At 36.7% G+C, this 20,037-nt stretch overlaps 1 protein-coding gene across 2 annotated transcripts in view; it reads left to right on the forward strand.

Moving 5' to 3' along the window:
* The first annotated feature begins 1,053 nt into the window (after positions 1-1,053).
* The window catches only part of LOC113109126 (serine/threonine-protein kinase tousled-like 1-B), a 56,450-nt gene continuing 37,466 nt past the window's right edge, over positions 1,054-20,037 (forward strand). Inside the window, exons 1-2 of one of the 2 annotated variants that reach the window (XM_026272691.1) lie at positions 1,054-1,103; positions 1,237-1,347. The gene's annotated coding sequence lies outside the window, so the exon portion shown is untranslated. Of the gene's footprint in view, positions 1,104-1,162; positions 1,348-20,037 lie in introns of those variants that run through there. The other variant, XM_026272692.1, reaches the window with a different exon arrangement.

The raw sequence follows: 20,037 nt of genomic DNA on the forward strand, positions 1-20,037 counted from the left end.
CAAGTGACTCAAACCCATTTTTTTAGCTGGTGAAAAGTCTAGAGTCCTAATAATTTAAAGAATACATACCATACACAGTTTTAACTAATCTCATGTTAATCTTGAGTATATAGAGTTGTACTGCATCCTTCATATATCCAAAAAGTCTTTAGTTTTATCATATTTATAAACGAAAAATACAGCTTTCCGATGATCGGAGCTATAATACTGATGTTTCGTGATGTTTCCATTATATTCACTTATGTGCTGATTTCCAACAAAATACACAAATCTGCTGCAATTGTACTTACATGAATTGGGTCTTTTATCACAGGGATGGCTCCATGTTTTAATAGCAAAAGATGTGCAAATCCAGCTTAGCCTTGGGCCTTGTTTATAAAACATTCATCACTCAAATGACCAGAACACACAAACGACTTGCTACACTCCGTTGCTGCCCCGGAAGAACAAATTTCATCCACTGTTCATGTAACGCTGAGTTCCTGGGGAAGCAGAACACTGTAAACTTTCCCTCCCATCCAAAAATGCACTTATTTGGAGGCATTCTCGAACAAATCCTATGCAGCACTGCCGACAATTTTGAAGCGTGTTGATGTGCGCGGTCTTGCTCTCCTCTGGTCAGTGTGTGCGCGGGCGCGCTTTTCTGGGAGAAATGCTCATATAAGGACTTCCCTTCTCTTCTACGTCATTAGATCCATGATCGAAAACAAAACAGCCTAAATGTGTATCAACCCGGAAGTAAGATTTTCGGCACAGAAATTCTCAGTCATTCTTCTAAATAATTTTTTACAACTTTGGCCATATTTAGCATGAGAATCCATCTCTTTAACACTGTTAACAACTCTGAATACACGAAAAACCATTGTACCCCCCCTTTAAGCCACTGCTGTATGTTTACCACACATGCATAACCTTGTTTGAGATGGAAATGATGTTTAGACTGAGGGGACCGTGATTTCTGAGTGGCTTTCATGGGATGAGTGTCAACTATCGCGATAGAAAGTACTTTAAGAGAGTAGTTTCATGTGTTTAGTCATCTTTATCCTCCTCAGCAGCAGCAGCAGCACAAGGCGCTTCTGGACGCACTGCAGAGGGCGATGAAGGTTTGTGTGTCTGTCCCAAGTGTTGACAGCCCCTCCTCTCCCCGTGAAAAAAAAAAAAAAATCATCATTCACTTAACCTCCCACATTCTGTCTGATGTCGCTGATTGATGTTGTGCTATCTGGTTCTCTAAAGTGGCTGGATGAGTGCGCAAAGTAGCAGTGGAAGTTTGGAGGGGGCGCCATCTTAGCACCAGCGCGCGCCGTATTGTCACGCTCCGCGCACCGCTCGCACCAGCCGAAGACGGTAAAGTGTGCTTCTTTTATTCCCTTCACCTTCTAGTTTTGGGTCGTGTCATGGTTTGGTGGAAGGTTCCGCCATTGGAGTTAAAACTAGGGTAAAATGACTCGACCGACTTGGGTTGCAAGCTATAGTGTGAGATTAGCATTCGGTCGGTTTAGCATTTTAGCCGGACTAGCAAATTTGCTAGCTCTGTAATTGGCTGAAAAGCATGTTAGCATTTTTAGCATGGTAGCGTGTTGGTTTTCCTTGCTAGTTAGCCGCCTAGCTTGTGCTGTCAAAACTAACAGTAGAAGTAGCATCTAACTAGCTATTTTAGCTTCGCAGCTGGTTAGCTTGGAAACCTCTTACCGTTGAGCGATTAGCACTGTAGCATTTTAGCTTTCGGCTAATTAGCATCATAAGCTCCTACTGTACTACAGTGCAACTGCTCAGTATGTGCTCCAGCGAGTCAAAATAAGAAATAAAGAGAGCGTCAACTGGTAACTTACTGTTTTAAAACATGCATTGACGACTTGATATCGCATTTTAAGATGAAGTTACGCTGGAAACAGATCATTTTAACGTAAGATTTGAGGTTTCAGGTAGCAGGAGTGAGACTTGAACATTGGTTCATGATGAATAAATGGATTTGTTTTGTTTTCCGTTACGCGTTTTATTACCATCTCTTGTGAAACCACTTGTTAATTGTCAGAGTTGATCACAGTGCGTGTTTCCATGCACAAGTGTGTATTAAAGCTTTTAGGATCTGTCAAACACAGAGGGCTGTTATTCTCACACTTTGGGCTTGGTCTTGTACATTTGGCACTGTGCCCTTGTTAAGGTGTCGTCCACTTCCACACGTATGGCTTTTGGGATATTATTGGAGTTGTTGGCCAGTTGTCAACTTGTGTCAGTGCACACAACCGAGCTTTCACCCTGTCACGAGCATCACATCCTAACACTAGTCTGTGTGTGTCTGTCAACATGCCTAAAAAAGGAGATAATTTAGGTGTACTCTTTCCGTGCTGTTGCTTCTGCATGTGTTGTTTTCATTACAAAGAGACTAAAGATAAGTGATATTCCCCCAGGGAGAGCTTTAGGTGAGAGCCTCTAAAGAGCTGTTTTACTGCAAGAATAGAGATTGCAAAAAATCACATGCAGAGTTTATTATTTAATTGTTTGTTTACACAAGTCTTTATTTATTTGTATTGGTTTATATTTAATTGTATCTATCTATAATAATGCAAATAAGAACATAATTTTGAATGAATGAATGAATGATGCATTCTTCACACACACAGAGCATTGTAAAAGTTATGGCATAAAGCCCAGAGTAGGTGTGTTTGATTGACAGCAGAAGTCCGTGTCAGAAACAGGTGGACACTGTGTCTGTGAGGAGCAGAGCTGAAATGACATCCCTGTATTGTAAGGGTTCACCCGGGTGCATGAGCAGGGGCCTGAGAGCAGGAGACCCGTGCAAAATGTCAAGAAAATGATGCCTCTTCACCAGAGAGTGTGTAAAGGACAAAGAGCAAGAAAGTATTAACTCTTCTAGTGCTGTCCTTTACACGGTTTTGTGTTTGAGTCACTTTGTCTCTATTTTCGGGTTTAGAGATGTGGAAAGGTAATTTATCAAGTCTGGGTGATGTTATTAAGCCGCATCTGTTTACTCGAGCTGTATCTCCCAGATGTGTTGGTTTTGAAGTATAACTGGATTATTTAGCACTCTTGAAACACATCCAGTGAGTCTGAGGCTGCTCAGAATAGCCTCACCTTCTCTCGTCGGCCTCCATTACGAACTCTAATGATAAAGCTCCCCTGCGGTCTTTTCTGTGTCCTGGCCTGATAACTCCACTGATCTTTGCACTGCCATTTTGTGTCAGTGGGAATGTGCTGGGCATCCATGTTGGCTCTTGGTCTTTTAAAGAGAGAGGGATAGGCCTGGTTAAAAGACTTCAGCCAGACACTACGCTGCCAGCAAGAGTGTCATACAGCAGTGTCTGCTTCAGAGAGCTGCTGGCTTCGTTTATGCTGTTGATCAGTCCCATGTTTCAGCATGACTTAACACAATATGTGTTTTACAGTAACACACAGCTGAAAAGCTGATCTGATCAGTGGGCAAGTCAAGTTTATACAGTACAGTTGTGTCAAAGTTTACGGTAGGGAACACTTGACACTGCATCCAATTTTTTTTTTTTTTTGGTAACAAATGTCAACTTGCCATCATTCTAATTTTCTCTAAAATATAATTAAGCTTAATTTAAGCATTTAACCTGATAACTGTCACTCACGTTTTTGAAGATAGACATGCATGTGCATGATACAAACCTAAATTTTTATAATTCATGACTGAAAACATTTTGTAACATGATTTTGATGTGCCATTTACATGGTAATGCAATGTCTGATTTTAAAATGGGTTTTAAAGGATGAATTTTGAGATTTTATGTTTTCAAGTGATATATAACTTCTGATGATTTCTAAAATGTGATAGAGAAAAAGGCAACGAGGAAGTCTTTTTTTTTAAACAAAGGTCAAAGCTCCTTTTGTTCTGCATCTAAAATTAGTGGAGGAAACAGAATGAGCTCCTGCAGGAAAGGTACGTGATCCAGAGAAATATTTATTTTAAGGTTTAAACTGCGAGTCGGGCGCGTGTGTTAATATTAGGCCTGGGCGAAAAATCGATTGAATGAATTTATTCGAATTTTTTGTTACAGGCGATTTAAAAAAATAAGTAAATCGAGTTTTTGTGTAATGGTGCATTTTTGGCTCCCCGGAGCTTCCGTATCGTTAGTTTCACATGACAGTATGGCAAGCGACAACAACAACATCATAGCACACACACGAAACAGCAAGCGACAACATGGCTACCGGTGAGAGTTGGAAGTTTGTTCCCAAGAAAGGAATAAAATCATCTGTTGTTTGGAACTGGTATGGGTTTGCTGCGACAGACGTGGAGCAAGAGACCCCACGCTGCCTAAAGCCCATCCTAATCAAAAGCAGCAGGCACCAGCCGAATATGAAAATGGGGGTTACATTTGTCTTGCTTTTGATTAGGGCTGCTCCGATCACGATCGGCCGATCGTTAATGCGCATCTTGTCAGTAAAGCCGGTTTTCTAATCAGCGGTAAATTCCCTCAGGTGCGTGATTTCACACCAAGCAGCTGTTACTACAAGGAGCCATAACTGAGAAGATGCGCAAATCCACTTCATTTTCAGCGTTTATTTGCGCATCTTCTCAGTTAACAACGGCTCTGTGTAGTAACAGCTGCTCTATGTGAAATCACGCACCTGATGGAATTTAAACCGCTGATTAGAGAACCGGCTTTACTGACAAGATGCGCATTAAGGATCGGCCGATTGTGATCAGAGCACCCCTACTTTTGATTAAATAAAAGCAATATCTGCTTTAAGTTGTCTGCTGTTTGTACTTATTGCTTTCCTTAAGTAGGGGGGAAAATCGGAAAAAAAATCGGAAATCGAATTAAAAAAAATTAAATCTGAGATTTTATTTTTAGGCCATATAGCCCAGCCCTAGTTAATATCTGTTGTTTAACGTTTACAGCAGCGTGTAATTGTCTGAATATAAATTTCAGACACTTTTACAGGATAAAGAAATGGCAGTAAGAGGAGACTGACTGATCAAAGTTCAGGCGACGCATGTTCCTGCAGAGCATTACCGTGATTTTATTCGTCTTTATTATTATTATTATTTTATTTATTTTTTTTGATCTAGTGATTTAAACTATATTGCCTAAAACTATATTCACTATGTAGCCTACAGTGATTAACATATTTTTTAAACAAATTTATGTATGGTTTTTGGTTGAGGTTTGTGCCTCTGATGCTCTTAACTTATAGTATTGGTAATTACCAAAATAATGTTTTACTTTTCTGTATTGGTTAGTCCTTCAATATGCGTAATATTTTTTAATAACCCGTAGTAAGATGATTTTAATGCTAAAATATAATTATTGCTGTTATGAAAGGCAGAATTTTTTTTTTATAAATATTTTTTTTAATTCAGATACCCAATTATTCAAACAGTATATAAACAATGCCAGCAAGCATGTGAGCTGTTATCAAAGGTAATTGAGGCCATTTTTGTTATTTTGTGAATAAATACTATTTAGTTGTTTCAGTTTGTTATTTGTCCAAAAATTACAATAACAATTCTAGAATTACTTTTTTGATGTTTTTATGTTTTGTCTTATGACAGGTGGTCTAATAAATTAAGCACTGTATGTTTTCATAGCATTCAGTTGACACATTTGTTTTAAGGACTTTGGGCAGAATGAGGAATAGTGTGTATTTCTCAGTAAAATTTAAATAAAGAAAATAGGGGAGAAAATAGGGGGTTTAAATCCGCAATGTTTCTCTATTCAAACATCAGCAGTCGAGTAAGTGCATTCATTCATTGATCACAATCGCAAGCAATACAGTCGAGATCTCATGGCTGAACGACGCTTTCATTAGATCGCTAAACTCCAGGGCCCGTATTCATAAAGAATCTTAAGGCAAAAAGTAGCTCCTAGTGACAAAATTCTAAGAAAATTCTTAGAAATGTGGGCGTTTACTCCTAAAATTAAAGAAAAAATCCTAGTAAAGAAAAAAGTAATTCAGAAAGCATCTTAACCCTTAAAAGAGGTCTTAAGGTCAAACTTGTTAGGAGCACAGACGAGGACTTTTAAGAGACTTAAGAGTTTCTTTAGCAGAGGAGAAAATGGCAGAAAGACGAAGAGTCAGAAGAAATGTGTTGCAGACAATGGCTGACAGGAAGTTAATTAGATGCTATAGATTAGATAGTGTCTATCACATTTTCTAACTGTTTTTAAATTCATTTTAAGTAAATGTTTTAATCATTTTAAAAGTTTTAAAATTGCTTGTTTTATTTTTGTTATTATTTTTCTTCATGATTATTTTACTTTCTTTTATGTAAAGCACTTTGCATTACCATTGTGTATGAAATGTGCTATATAAATAAACTTGCCTTGCCTTGCCTTGCCTAGATTGTGCAGCGATCATGTTTGTGAATGATCTTATTAGAGATGTGCTAACATCTCAGACACAGCGCAGAAATGCCATAGCGCCAGAAATTATAGTAATCACTACATTACGGTATTTGGCAACTGGGAAAATGCAACAATGCAATAGTGATGATTTGGGTCTGTCACAACCTTCTGTAAGCAGAGTGATCACAAACAATAACAGTCCTTTCATAACATCTTATTGTGTCAGGGGGAATGAACCGTTAATAGTTTGTGCTATATGCTCCCATGTCTGCTTCTTGTCCCTTGCTGTGATACCCAGCCCCGAATTATCCTTTAAGAATGGCCTTGTGTTCATCCACTAACTGGGCTAACAGTAAACACTGTTTGGCTTCCTTGTCCTTCTTGGTTTTGATCCCATGTTTGATATATTAAAACCAACATTCAAACCGCTACTTCAATCACTGTAAATAGAAAGAGTGAAACAATTTTTATCATTCTAAGCCAATCAAATACCTTATAGGAAATTAAAAGCATGTTAAATAAAAAAATGATTTATATACACACATATAATGTGTGTGTGTGTGTGTGTGTGTGTAAGAGAGAGAGAGAGAGAGAACGGTCAAATAGGATAAATTACGCATGTAAATTCAAAGTGAGAATTAGAATAGAGCCTATACTTAAAATCACTCTTTTTTCCTTCTTGGACAACCAACCAATCACAGTCTTCAAAAGATTGTGCCATACATAGCAACAGGGTCAACCCCGCCTCCTCACTAAGATGAAAGTTTTTGTCTTTTCCTTACTCAGAGTTGCTCTCAGATCGATCCTGAATCGCTCTTAAGCTAAGACTCCTACGTAAAAGTTTTTAAGCTAAATTAAGAGTTTTCTGAGAGGATTCTTAGAATCTTTATGAATACGGGCCCAGCTTGTTTTCAGATCATTGGCATCGGCACTTCGGCATGTGCACATGGTTGCCAGATTGCTTAAAATAAGCAAACACCAAGCAGAAAATCCTTGTAACAGCAAAGCTCTAAATGGGGGATTTAAACTCTTGTTATCTGGAAACCAGTCTCATGAAAGCTCTTGAAGTAGAGGTGTGTAGAGCAGTCCGCAGTTACATGCCCATTTTTTTTGATGTACGGTTCGTTCTTTCGGGAAAGTATGCTTGATTTGAAATATTCAATATTCCCGATATTTTCTAATTTTACATAGTCGTCAAAATTATTTCGATATTATTGCTAATATTCGGTATATCGCCCAGCCCTACTGTAGACATCGTCTGATGCCAAATTTGTAGAATCGCCCAACCCCTTATCCAATAGAACTGTGCATTCAGAAAGTACTATTTAATTGTGCCTTAAACTTTGCAAGACAATTTCTAGTGTTTTCCATTATGCATTACATCTGTTTCAAGCTAAATTTTTAATCTATACACTGCGTCAATCGCCTTGCTCAGAAACAGCTAAATATTTGGTATTTTGTCCTTGATAACAAACTCTTGTTTTTTTTTTTATTATTATTATTTTATTTTTTATATTTAACAGATTAAGATCTACACCAGCTCTTTCTTTTACATTAAATTTCTATTCATATCATGCTCCCTCAGATTAGTTAAGGTTCTGATTTATACATCAGTCTGATTTAGGTATGACAATTTTCAATTATTTCAACAGTCAATCGTCATTTAAATTAACAATCAATTAACTGTTAACCTTAATACTGCAAAATTTGTCTATTGCAGTGGCATATAGTCACCTCTGTGACAGAATATGCAAATGCCACTCAAAACAATTGACGTTATTGGCCCCAAAGGTAACTTCCACACTGTCAGTGAACTGCAGTGCTTCTCATCACAACCCTTGTATCGTGATGTGTATCGTATTGCCAGATTCTTGCCGATACATAACCCTAAAAGTGAGGCAGTTCCAACTTTGCAAGGACAAAGCCTGTAGAGGCGAAACACATAACACCGTATGTTAAAGCTGCATTCGGTAACTCTTAATGCTCTAGCGGTTAATAAACAGAACTGCTTGCGTCTTGCGGAAGAACATCGTAGCCAGAACTACTTCTCTCTGTTTATGTCTATGAAGAATCACAAAGGTACTGTGTTACTCCGCCGCGGTACACCCGAAGCAATCTAAAATAGTCAGAATATAAACAATTATTATAGGTGCACCCTAGTGATTCAGGACAAGCTAAAAACACGGTTTGGAAAATGGATTCATGGTGTACTCGCTTATTATATACATTTTTCAACATTTTGAACACAAACAAAGTTACGGACAGCAGCTCTGATTGGTTATTTTTTTACCGGGAGCGGATGATTTTCTGCAAATGGTAATAGGACCACTGGGAGGAGCCAGAGGAGCTTGATTTTTTCACTGATTATCTGTCTCATATTCTACTGTCAGGACATAATGACAGGTTTAACAAATATGTAAAAAATATTTTTACAAAAGTTACCTACTGCAGCGCTAAGGGATGTAGCATTTCCATCACACGCTTGAGGTATTCAGCCAATATATATATATATATATATATGTATGTATATAATTATTTTGTTTTTTTTCCAAATACTGAAAATCTCACCCTCTATAATTTTACAGGTTTATTGTCATTTTCTTTTAATCACTGACTTCAAATTTCTTACCGTTGTAAACATGCAGGAGGAAATAAAGGAATTTGTGGCCACGAATTAAGAATTTTTTCCTATGACTAAATTGTTTCCCTCTTTTTAGTTAAATCATAGGTTTTCCAGGGAACAAATGACTGAAATATGGCCCTCTTAAAGTTTCTGTTTTAATGTACTTTTAAAGTTTGGATCACATTAAAAGCGTAATTTGTGCATTAGTAAATAATTTTTTGCCAAAGATCTAGCTTGGCCACAGTAACTCTCAGCCGCTTTCACATGTTTTGCGCATGAGACGCTCGCAGCCCAAAATTAAAACCATTTTAATACAGCGCTAGCTTTAATGGATTGCATATCTTATCGACAATTGATTGCTGATTAATCGTTGACATCCTTAATTGGATTATTAACTCATTATCAGGTTGCATGTACACACAGCCATTATAGACTACTGAACCTTTCAGAAAATAGTCAGCAGTTTTCCCCAGATTGACACAGGTGTTCTTCTAGCAGAATATCTATCAACGTGATCTGCTAACGTTTGACTAACATAATGTTACTTCATTTACTTTGGTCTAATGCAGTAACATTCAGACATTTTTAAAATGTGACTTGACTATCCAAATTCTTTTTGAGGCAACTGTATGTTCAGAAGGAATGTGACCGTCTGAAACTTTGTGGTAGGACTATTAGGATTAAGATGTTCTTTGTATTATCATTGTGACATGGTGCTACAGTGTCACAAAGTTGTTTTATCTCTGTCAAAGTGACACTGATTAAATAATCTCTCATATTTATGAAGCAAGCAATACTAACACCGTCTGCGTCTGCTCTCATTTAATTTAGTGCCTGAGTGGGTGGGAGCCTCTTCAGAACAGTTATCATTTACACAGTTGCAATAAATGTTTTATTGTGGCTGTTTAAACAAACTCTATGAACTAGTATCATAAAACAGATTTGTACTGTGGGTGACATTAGTCCTTTGAGACATTACTTGTAATGTAGAGCTTTATGTAAACTTCAGCTTGATGCTCTGAGCCTCAGGCATGTAGTCACGGACCATTCATGGAATAGCTGATGCACATTCCATTCATTTTTTTATTATTTTTATTTTTAAATTACAAAAGCATCCTCAAAATCAAAAGCTCCAATCTGATTGGCTGGCTTTATGCAGTTTTGTGGTGCACAGTCAATGTTTCTGGAGAAGTATGTGTTTGTTTCTACACATAATGAGCTTTGTGGCTTTGAGTCTTGGAAAGATTTATTTGGTTTTTGTATATTTGCTTGATGTTTTGTTTACTATTAGCAAGTAAACCCAGTGGGCCTCAGTCATGAAACACAATACATATTTTTTTTTTTTTTTTTGTAAATTGTTTGTAAAGCCATTCTGATGTATTTCGAAAATGTTAGTTGGAACAAAATTGTGCATGAGCTATTCAAATGTTTTGCATTTTTGTAAGTGCAAAACAGTGCCTTTTTGATAGCACCATTTACCAAGTAATATAATAATTATAAAAAAACTAAAAAAAGACAACCATGAAAAAAAAAAAAAAAAAAATGCCGCGTTTCCACCTAAATTACCCGGAACATTTGCACGAGGAACTTTTTTCCCCAGGAACTAATGTAAGGTTTATCAATTAAATTTTTTGAATTTCATTTGAACAAATTGATTAAGATCACACTTTTTATGTTAATTTTGCAGGTTTTTCACTGGTCCAGACTGTAGTTTGCGGGTGTGAATGTTGTGTTCTTTGTCATGTGAGGTGACACTTCTCAGGTTTCTTAAAGTATCTGTCTGAGCATTCTGCTGACCAGATCCGCATTAATAGATAGAGCGTTGCTAGTACAGGAGAAAAGCTGAGTGTGTGTGTGTGTGCGCGGTCACCCATCGGTGGAGGAGTATGGCATCAGACTCTCACCTGTCTGTATGTGCATTACTCCATAAGAGAGCCATTGATAAGTGTGAATATCTGTCTGTTTCCACAGTGCTGTCAGCCACTTCCAGTCACCTGATGCTTAATTTGACATTGCACTCTCCGAATTAGCTGGTCATTGTTTTTCAGAGCAATTCTGTCATATGAAGCAAATTATTGAAAGTGAATTCTATAACATTGAGTATATTGTATGGTGCTTTGGGCATCTCTGTTGGTTTGGAAGAAAGACTCTTGGGTTTAGATGAGTCCCAGTGGAGGGGATGAAACGCTGTTTATTTTTCTAGTTTGTGGTTGATGTGGAAACATATGAAGATGTTATTGAAGGCTGGTAATGTAGGTGATATGATGTTATTACAGTTAAGAAAATCTCATTGTTTGGACCACTAATATCAGTCCCTCCAGAAAAACGCGATTATGCGATCGCCTGATTTAATGCATAATCAGCCAAAGGCCGCATAATTATGCAGGGTCGCATTTTTTCAAATACAACGCTTTTTTGCCGCATAAATTGCAGATTTCAGAAAGCAAAATATGCGGGGCTAGCATGATTTCATAATCCCTGTATTTTCGTTGCAAAAAACTTGCATATATATTAGCAGAAAGTTGAAAAATGTTGTGTTTACTTTACACAAGTAAAGCGCCATTTTCCCCCTATTGCCATGGGAACCTTATGAAGTGACGTAATTACGTGACGTGAACATCATCTGCAAACCCCGCGGTGAAACTTGAAGCTTCTTATTTGCCAACAAAAATAAGCGCAAAAGATCGCGTGAAGCAGTTTCCCGATTTTTTACATGACAGTGGAGTCAAATTATGTTGCGAGAACTTGCGAAAACTGCGGTTTGATGAAATAGAGAAAAAAAGGTGATTCCCCCAACACCCCCTTCTCACTAGGCTAACACTGTTGTAGTTTCATTCAGAAGTTGATGCAACTTTACAGTTGTAAGATTGCACTTTTTTGTTAAAGAACAGTACCAGAAACTTACAGTTTTAATTATATTAGTAGTATGTAAAATAATTTTCGTTGCAGTAAGAGATTGCAACTTAAATATTCTGTGATTTAGTATGCTCGCTTATCATAGGAAGTAATAAGAAATTACTCTTTACATTAAGGTAGTAGCCTAGTGAGGTAGTAGCCTAGGTTTTTCATCAAACCGCAGTTTTTGCAAGTTCACGCAATTTCATCACATAAAATGGCAAATATATCCCGCCTATTCCATCGCATTTTTTAAGAAAACATGCCGCAAAATCAAGGATTTTTGCCTGCAACGATCAAAAAAAAAATCTGCATTTTTCTGGAGGTTCTGTAATATCAGTACTGTCAAAAGTGGTTCCTGGTTAATTGCTAGTTTAGTAATTGTAATGGGCAGTGTTATAAGACAAGTTTTAAATGAACCGATATACTGTTTAATATGAAGACACCATTTGTGAAACATTAGTTGATGCTGATATAGGCTTGGGCGGTATCCAAATTTTGATAGCGTCAAACCTCCTCCCTATTTTACCTCGGTATACGGTATTACCGTGAATAATTAAAAAATGATGACATAAGGCTGAGACAGCATCACCAAACTGTTGGCTTGTACCTAAACCATTCAGAAACTGAATACCAAACACTAATACTGAAAATTATATAGGCCTAAGTAAATTATAGCACAGACAAGTGATATGCCTTTAATGTTTTAATAGACATTTCATCCCATCAAAACTTCACATTTAGTTTTACATATTAAATACCGGTTGTTCAAGTGAATTAGCCTAATTCAAAATAAATAAATGAGTTCGGTTGTAATGCTTAGCATAATGTTTAAACTCTCCTAGCATTATATGAACTGCATACAACACGAAGCTTTGCTTTAGTACTGCTTTTTAAATGCAATTGCCCTCTAAATCAGCCTCCTAGCCACCATGGACCATCAAAACTAATTTTCAACTCTATATAAGAAGTGGATTATGTCCTCAATCTCCATGAAGGATGCTCTGTCACCTTAGAATTTGGCAGCATAATGAAGATCCCTTTACATCAGAAGCGCACCTGCGATGCCTTAAAAAATGGTCTTCGATATTTTGGAACTGTGCAATTGTGTGTAGGTTATATTTAGTAATATTGCAGTCTCAGCAATATACAAGTTTCTCCTCATAATTAAGTGTTATGGAGGTTTTTTTTGGACCGCTCTCAGCAGTATAGAACTATTTCTCTGTGGAATAGCTCCTCTGTGGTTCCTGCACTGAGCTGCGGTAACTGCTTGGAGTTGAGCCGTAATGGCGGCTCATTAGAGAGAGATAATGACAGCAGGGTGAGTCCTGAGGAGAACACCCAGAGAAACCTCACAGCGACACTCGCTCCATCACGCCTCAGGGGCAGATAGAGAGCACAGGGGAGAATAGAGGATGGAGGACGGGGAGAAAAGCTGAAGGAAGTGGACGATTTGAAGGGAAAACAGGGATGGGGTGGCTGTGCAGAGACAGTAATCATGTGAACAATGGCATTTTTGTTCAAATGTCAGTTTTAATGTGCTTTTGTTGGGTGTGCTGCAGCATCTCCTCACTGCATGTTAAAATGCATGCTCTCACAGATCCATATGACCACTCCTGTATAGTCTGTCAATGAGGCTTTTTCATGAAACACTGGAAGAATGCATCCTATTTCTGTCTAATTTATATGTAAAACCATTCAACAATGCGTGTTTTCTTTCAGTTAGCATTATTAAACCATACTCTGGTGTGTGTAACGATGGCATCCTCCTAGCAGCGATCTTTCACACACCCTTTAGCATACAGTCAAGACAGCTGCAGTTTGACGTGGCTAAGAAACGCAGCACAAATTGACTTGGCTCATGCAACTCAAATATGCTGTGTGAAGTTAATGGGATCATAAAAATATTGATACAGTGAAAAACGTTTTGTTAGGCCATTTCACTGTGATTTTAAGTGTAAATATATTTAGCAACTTTACAGTAAAAAACAAAGCTTTGATGGGAACAACATTCAGACAGGGACACATTTATTTTTGTCATGTGATACTGTATTTACATGCGTTAAATCCTTTTTTCATTTTCAACACATTTGGAGCGTTTTCATATAATTTTTTATTTTACTAAATGTAATGAATTGAACAGTGGTGGACGAAGTACACAAATCAAGTACTTGAGTAAAAGTACAGATACATATGGTAAAATATTACTCCAGTAAAAGTAAAAGTACTCCTTTTTCAATTTTACTCAAGTGAAAGTACAAAAGTACTCAATTTTTTATGTACTTAAGTAAAAAAGTACTGCAAGATAGATGTTTGCAATTTTATATAGGCTACTTAATTTAATTTTATATTAGCACATTTTTTTATAATCCTACTGCTCAAAATACCTTGGATTTTTTTCAAAATAACCACTATATAGAGTCAAGATATATTTTTGTTGTTGATATGGACTACGTTGACGAGAGTAATGTTCACTGTGAAGCTTACACTGTGATGTACCTGACAGAAAACAGAGATGACCATCTGATTTTCACCAGTAAGAACAAAGTATTTTAAAGTTAGTTGTTTTACAGAACATCAAAGTTACAGTACAGACCAAAAGTTTGGACACACCTTCTCATTCAAAGAGTTTTCTTTATTTTCATGACTATGAAAATTGTAGAGTCACACTGAAGGCATCAAGGTCTATTTGACCAAGAAGGAGAATGATGGAGTGCTGCGCCAGATGACCTAGCCTCCACAGTCACCGGACCTGAACCCAATCGAGATGGTTTAGGGGTGAGCTGGACCGCAGACAGAAGGTAAAAGGGCCAATAAGTGCTAAGCATCTCTCGGGGAACTCCTTCAAGACTGTTGGAAGACCATTTCAGGTGACTACCTCTTGAAGCTCATCAAGAGAATGCCAAGAGTGTGCAAAGCAGTAATCCAAGCAAAAGGTGGCTACTTTGAAGAACCTACAATATGACATATTTTGTTTCGTACTTTTTTGTTATGTATGTAATTCCATATATAATTCCACATGTGTTAATTCATAGTTGTGATGCCTTCAGCGTGAATCTACTATTTTCATAGTCATGAAAATAAAGAAAACTCTTTGAATGAGAAGGTGTGTCAAAACTTTTGGTCTGTACTGTATATATTACATGATAATAAGGCCTGAAGTTAGGAAGAACATTTTAAGGAAAAAAATAATAAAAAAAAATTCATAATGATTTATGAATCATCCAGCCATTGTTATGTTTTTTTAACAATGGCTGGAGAAAATCTGAATATATCTGCTTTATCTGAATATTTAAGGTCACTCACTGTCCGGGACCGCGATAATTATTTGAAAAAGTTAACTTTAACGGACGGAACCAGATTGGTCGACCCGTACACAATCACTCATTGGATGGACGATCTGACAGGATTACCTCCGATTGAGTGGCCTGACATCTACACTTACCTGATAGAGAAACCGAGCGTGTATAGTAAAGAGAAACTGTCGGCGTATAAATCCTTAGATTAAATAAAGAGTGACATTACAGTAAAATTATTATTAAGATGTAAATATTTTCTAGAAATAAAAATTCTGAAGACTGCAAATTAATTATAAACTTTCTGTATTTATTCTTCTTACCATGTTCTTAAATTCCGGTCACAATTAATCACAACAATGCATATGAAATGTTCTCCGTCGATTCTGGCAACCAACTACACAACAATACGACATTTTAAGCTCCCTGAGTAGCCGACCCTGTGTTGGTTTGTATTAGCCGCCTCCAGTTTTCTGTTTTTTTTTTTTTTTTTTTTTTTTTTATTTAAACAGTAAGAACAAAACAATAATTGTCAAATAACAAAAATAGAGACAGAGAACATTACAACAACATAATACAAAAATATGTTTAAAATAAATAAATAAATGACATTACCAAAAACAAAGAAGGATACAGAAAGAGGGCATTGCTCACATGAAAGAAAATCTAAACATTTAACAAGGCAAAGAGTCCATAAGTCGTGCAAATTTTACAAGTTCTGATCGCTTTTGGGTTAAGAGATGATGAGATTGTATTTAAATAATGTTTTATCTCATGCAAAAATACCAAATGAATTGGTTTACAGTTTGAGAATTTACATTTATGAATATAAAATCTGCACAGGAAAATAATTAGATTTATTATAAAGCAGGCATTAGAATCCGCTTCAAAAAATCCAAATATAACAATTTGGGGATTCATACAAAAATTTTGTAAGATATTTCTTGAGATAAACCAACTAACATCTTTCCAAAGTTTCTGAGTGTAACTGCACGACCAAAACAAGTGAAGAAGAGTTTCAGTGTCATTCTGACAGAAAGAGCAATTAGTTTCAATATCAGATCTGAATTTTTTCTGAAGGAAATTTTTGACTGGGTAAATATTATGAACTAATTTAAAAGATATTTCTTTTACTTTGTTTGTCAGGAAAAATTTATGCTGTATGGACCATATATTTTTCCAGTTTAAATTATCAAAAAGCCTATTCCAATATGAGATTGCGGGAGGGGCAGAAATAATGTTTTCAAGGAATAAAACTCTTACTTTATAATTTCTTCCTTTTTTTTCAGTGAAACACATCTTTCCAATCGGTGTATTGACAAGCTCAGGATGAGACAACGAACCCAAAGAGAGAGTATTGTTTTTAAAAAGCATAAGTAACCCAGAAGGAATAGCATCCATTACTGTGGCAAATTCTTTGGGAGTTACCGGTATATTATATTCTGAAAGAAACTCTGCATACCTAAAAAGCAGACCTTCGTTATTAAAGAGCTGTCTAATATGATATATTCCATTATTGAACCAGTTATTATAGAACAAAGATTTATTCTTAAACAAAATATACCTATTGTTCCATATATAACATCGGTGAGGAGAAAAGTTATGTTTGTAGATGAGATTCCACGCCAGAAGGACTTGTTGGTGAAAGTTAGATAGCTTGACAGGGAGTTTATGAATATCATAATTACACATTAAAGCAAATTTTGCACCACCAAGTTGAGAGAAAGCATGCTGAGGGAAAACATTCCAAACAGAGGTGGGATTTTTTCCAGTTTTCTGTTTGTTTTGCCTCCAGCTAGCGCCGTGACGTATCTGTGACGTCCGCGCAAAAGGGGTCTATAGGTGGCTGAATAAAAATATTTGGACATTATTTATAAAAATTACATCAACTTAGCACCAACAAGCTTGTTAGCTAGACAGTTAGCATCAGCTAACAATATTTACTTATTTTCAGTACGATGAACATTCATGTCTGTCTAGTCGTCTAGTTAATCCAAACAATATACATATGTATAACGTTACTGTCGATAAACAATATAAAAACAGACGTCACATAGGACATTTTAATTAAACTGTTAACATTACGGCAGCGGTGAATTTGAACGTGCATGAGTTATTGTATTTAATGTGTGTTATTTTATGGGGTTTTTTGTTGTTGTTTTTTTTTTTTTTTTTTACCTAAAATTGACGTGTCTGCATCGTCTGCACTCGAGCATTTCAGTGGGCTTAAATAGATCACTCTTTACAAAGGATTTAGTTCCCAAACAACTGACAGTTTTGACCTAAATATGATTTTCAGTTACAATAATTAATCCAAAATTTCGACATTAATAACTTACTTTTAGCAACATCAGACGCACGCGCGCTCACAAGATCTCCCGGTTCTTACTTCTGGTGACTCGCACTAAACGGTTCATTTGAATCAGTGAGTGGTCGACACCAGAACAGCTGCAATCGGATCATTCTAATTCGTAAACGAATTGTTTGGTGTGATTCGCGATCCGATTTAAAAGTTTATTTTGAAAAGATTCAGTTCGTTCATGGTGAATCAGACACCGCTTCTGCGTGTCGGAGCACATGATATTATAAGGAGTAACGATATGTTTTATGAAATGTAGTGAAGTAAAAAGTACGATTTTATGCTTTGGAATGTAGTGAAGTAAAAGTAAAAGTTGCTCAAAATAAAACTACTCCAGTAAAGTACAGATACTTGAAAAATGTACTTAAGTACAGTAACGAAGTAAAGCTACTCCGTTACTGTCCACCACTGGAATTGAACTGCTTTTTTCCATTAAAATACAAATAGAAAAGGATGCGGATCTTGAACATGCAAGCTGATGACGTCCAGAATGAGCTGTGCAGGAATTTTGACAGAGGAAGCTTAAATAAGAGTTGTATTCACTTTTCTTTTCATATTCCCATAGTTTTGATGACTATTTGTCATAACATTAATATTTTAATAATACAGAATTAGATGTCTTCAGAATTTTGACTTCTTATAGTGTAATTCATTCCATTGAATAAACTGCAACAATTTCTGGATGAATACATTTATGAATGCATTCCTTTTGCTCAGAAATGTGGCAAAACATCTCTGGAGAGTACCTCATATTATTAAATTTGAAAGGGCTTTCCATATTTGGATCAACATAGGCTACATTTTTGATGCACATTTTCTGCAATGTCGCACGTCAAGTCATGCTCCCGTGCGTGTCTTACTGCATCTTAAAGCCTCCTTATACTTTCTGCGTCCGCGAGTCTGCTATGGATCGCTAGGTAGGCGTGATGTAAAAATCGTCATCGGAGAATGTGTGCCAAGACTCTGAGCAGACAACCGCGCGGATAGGTGCACGTGGTCAGTAGGCTTCAAAAGCACAATTGCACATGTGCAGGCAGTGTGAAGAAGCTCATTGCTACTCGAACCTGTGGAATCAGTCAATAAATGAATATAAAGACTGCGATGTACAATAATTCTGGGCAATTGTTTGTTAACATGTTTGTTGCAGGACGAACCATCAGCCTGTGCATTCAGAAGTATAAATTGAAGTCTGCGTCCTCGCTGGCCATGTAAGCGTCCGGATTGCTCATCCGGAAGTATAACACAGGCTTTACAATCAAAACTTCTTTGTGCTATTACTCCTTTCGAGCTGAATCTCACATAATTGGTTAGCTCCCGACAGCATCAGGGGCCGTTCTTCGTACGTCGCTTATTACATCCGAGATCAAATGACACATCCAAGATGATATCATCGTGCTAATCATGATCCGGCTAATTGGGTTCTTCGAACACACCTGTTGTGTATTAGTATCGCTGGATTGAGTTATCGGAGATAATTGCGCGTTCATGTGTTTGCTTAAAAGGGGATATGTATCGATACTCGAAACCATGATCAGCAGTGCAGCGACTGGCTGGTGGCAAGACGCCAATGTAATGACGTCATATAATTTAAAACGACACCCGACGAAAAACTTGACAAATTTCTGGACTTTTATAAGGAAACAGCCAAGCAAACAAAACTACATAAATGTTATAACAGATACACGAAACGGATAATAGATACATTTTTTTATTTTATTAGAATTTTTTTCATGATTCCCAATTATTTGGATTCGCAATTTATAATAGTTGTGCAGTCTTTACATTTTTATTTCAATATAGAAATTATCTATTAATTTCATTTTATATTTGGACAGATTTGTTACGTGACAGCATTAATGAAAGTTTATTAAGGGTCAATATCATGTTATCTGCATCTCCTGCGCTCCATCAAGCCACTCTTATAATAGCAGTCATCACTCAAAATAATGCACGACTCTATTATCTGTATAGCATGTGCTTAAGACTCTAATACAATTATGAAGTAAGAATTATATGACAAATATTTCAGTGAGTAAAACTGGCTGTCTATAGTAGGCTGTGTCTATAGTAGCATTTTTTATATTATTTTTAAATAATTTTTTATATAATTTAATAAAATAATCTTTTAAATTATTATTTTAAATTATTGTCCCTGGATCAGTACGATACTTTTGTAATAAAGTAGCGGTGGTAGCAGACATATTTTGAGTATCAGTTCTGGTTGAAAAGAAGCGATCTAATCCTGTTTACATGAAATAAGCCTGCTCCCGAGCAGGTTTAAGCTGACGGACCTGTTGCTATGACAGCAGCTCCGGGTAGGCCTGGGACGGTTACCGCATTACCGCAATACGGCGGTCACGTGACGCCTACCGCGGGTCTAAACCTGTAACCGTCATCACTGCACAAAAAAAAAAAAAAACATTGGCCTGCACATCTGAATGCCTTCGGCAGAAGTCAAATGAGCCATTTTAAACTAGATTAAGATTAAGATTACAGTGAGATTAATCTAGATTAAAAAATTTATCTATG

This window comes from Carassius auratus, chromosome 9 (assembly GCF_003368295.1).
Source record: "Carassius auratus strain Wakin chromosome 9, ASM336829v1, whole genome shotgun sequence".
Classification (NCBI taxonomy): Eukaryota; Metazoa; Chordata; class Actinopteri; order Cypriniformes; family Cyprinidae; genus Carassius; species Carassius auratus.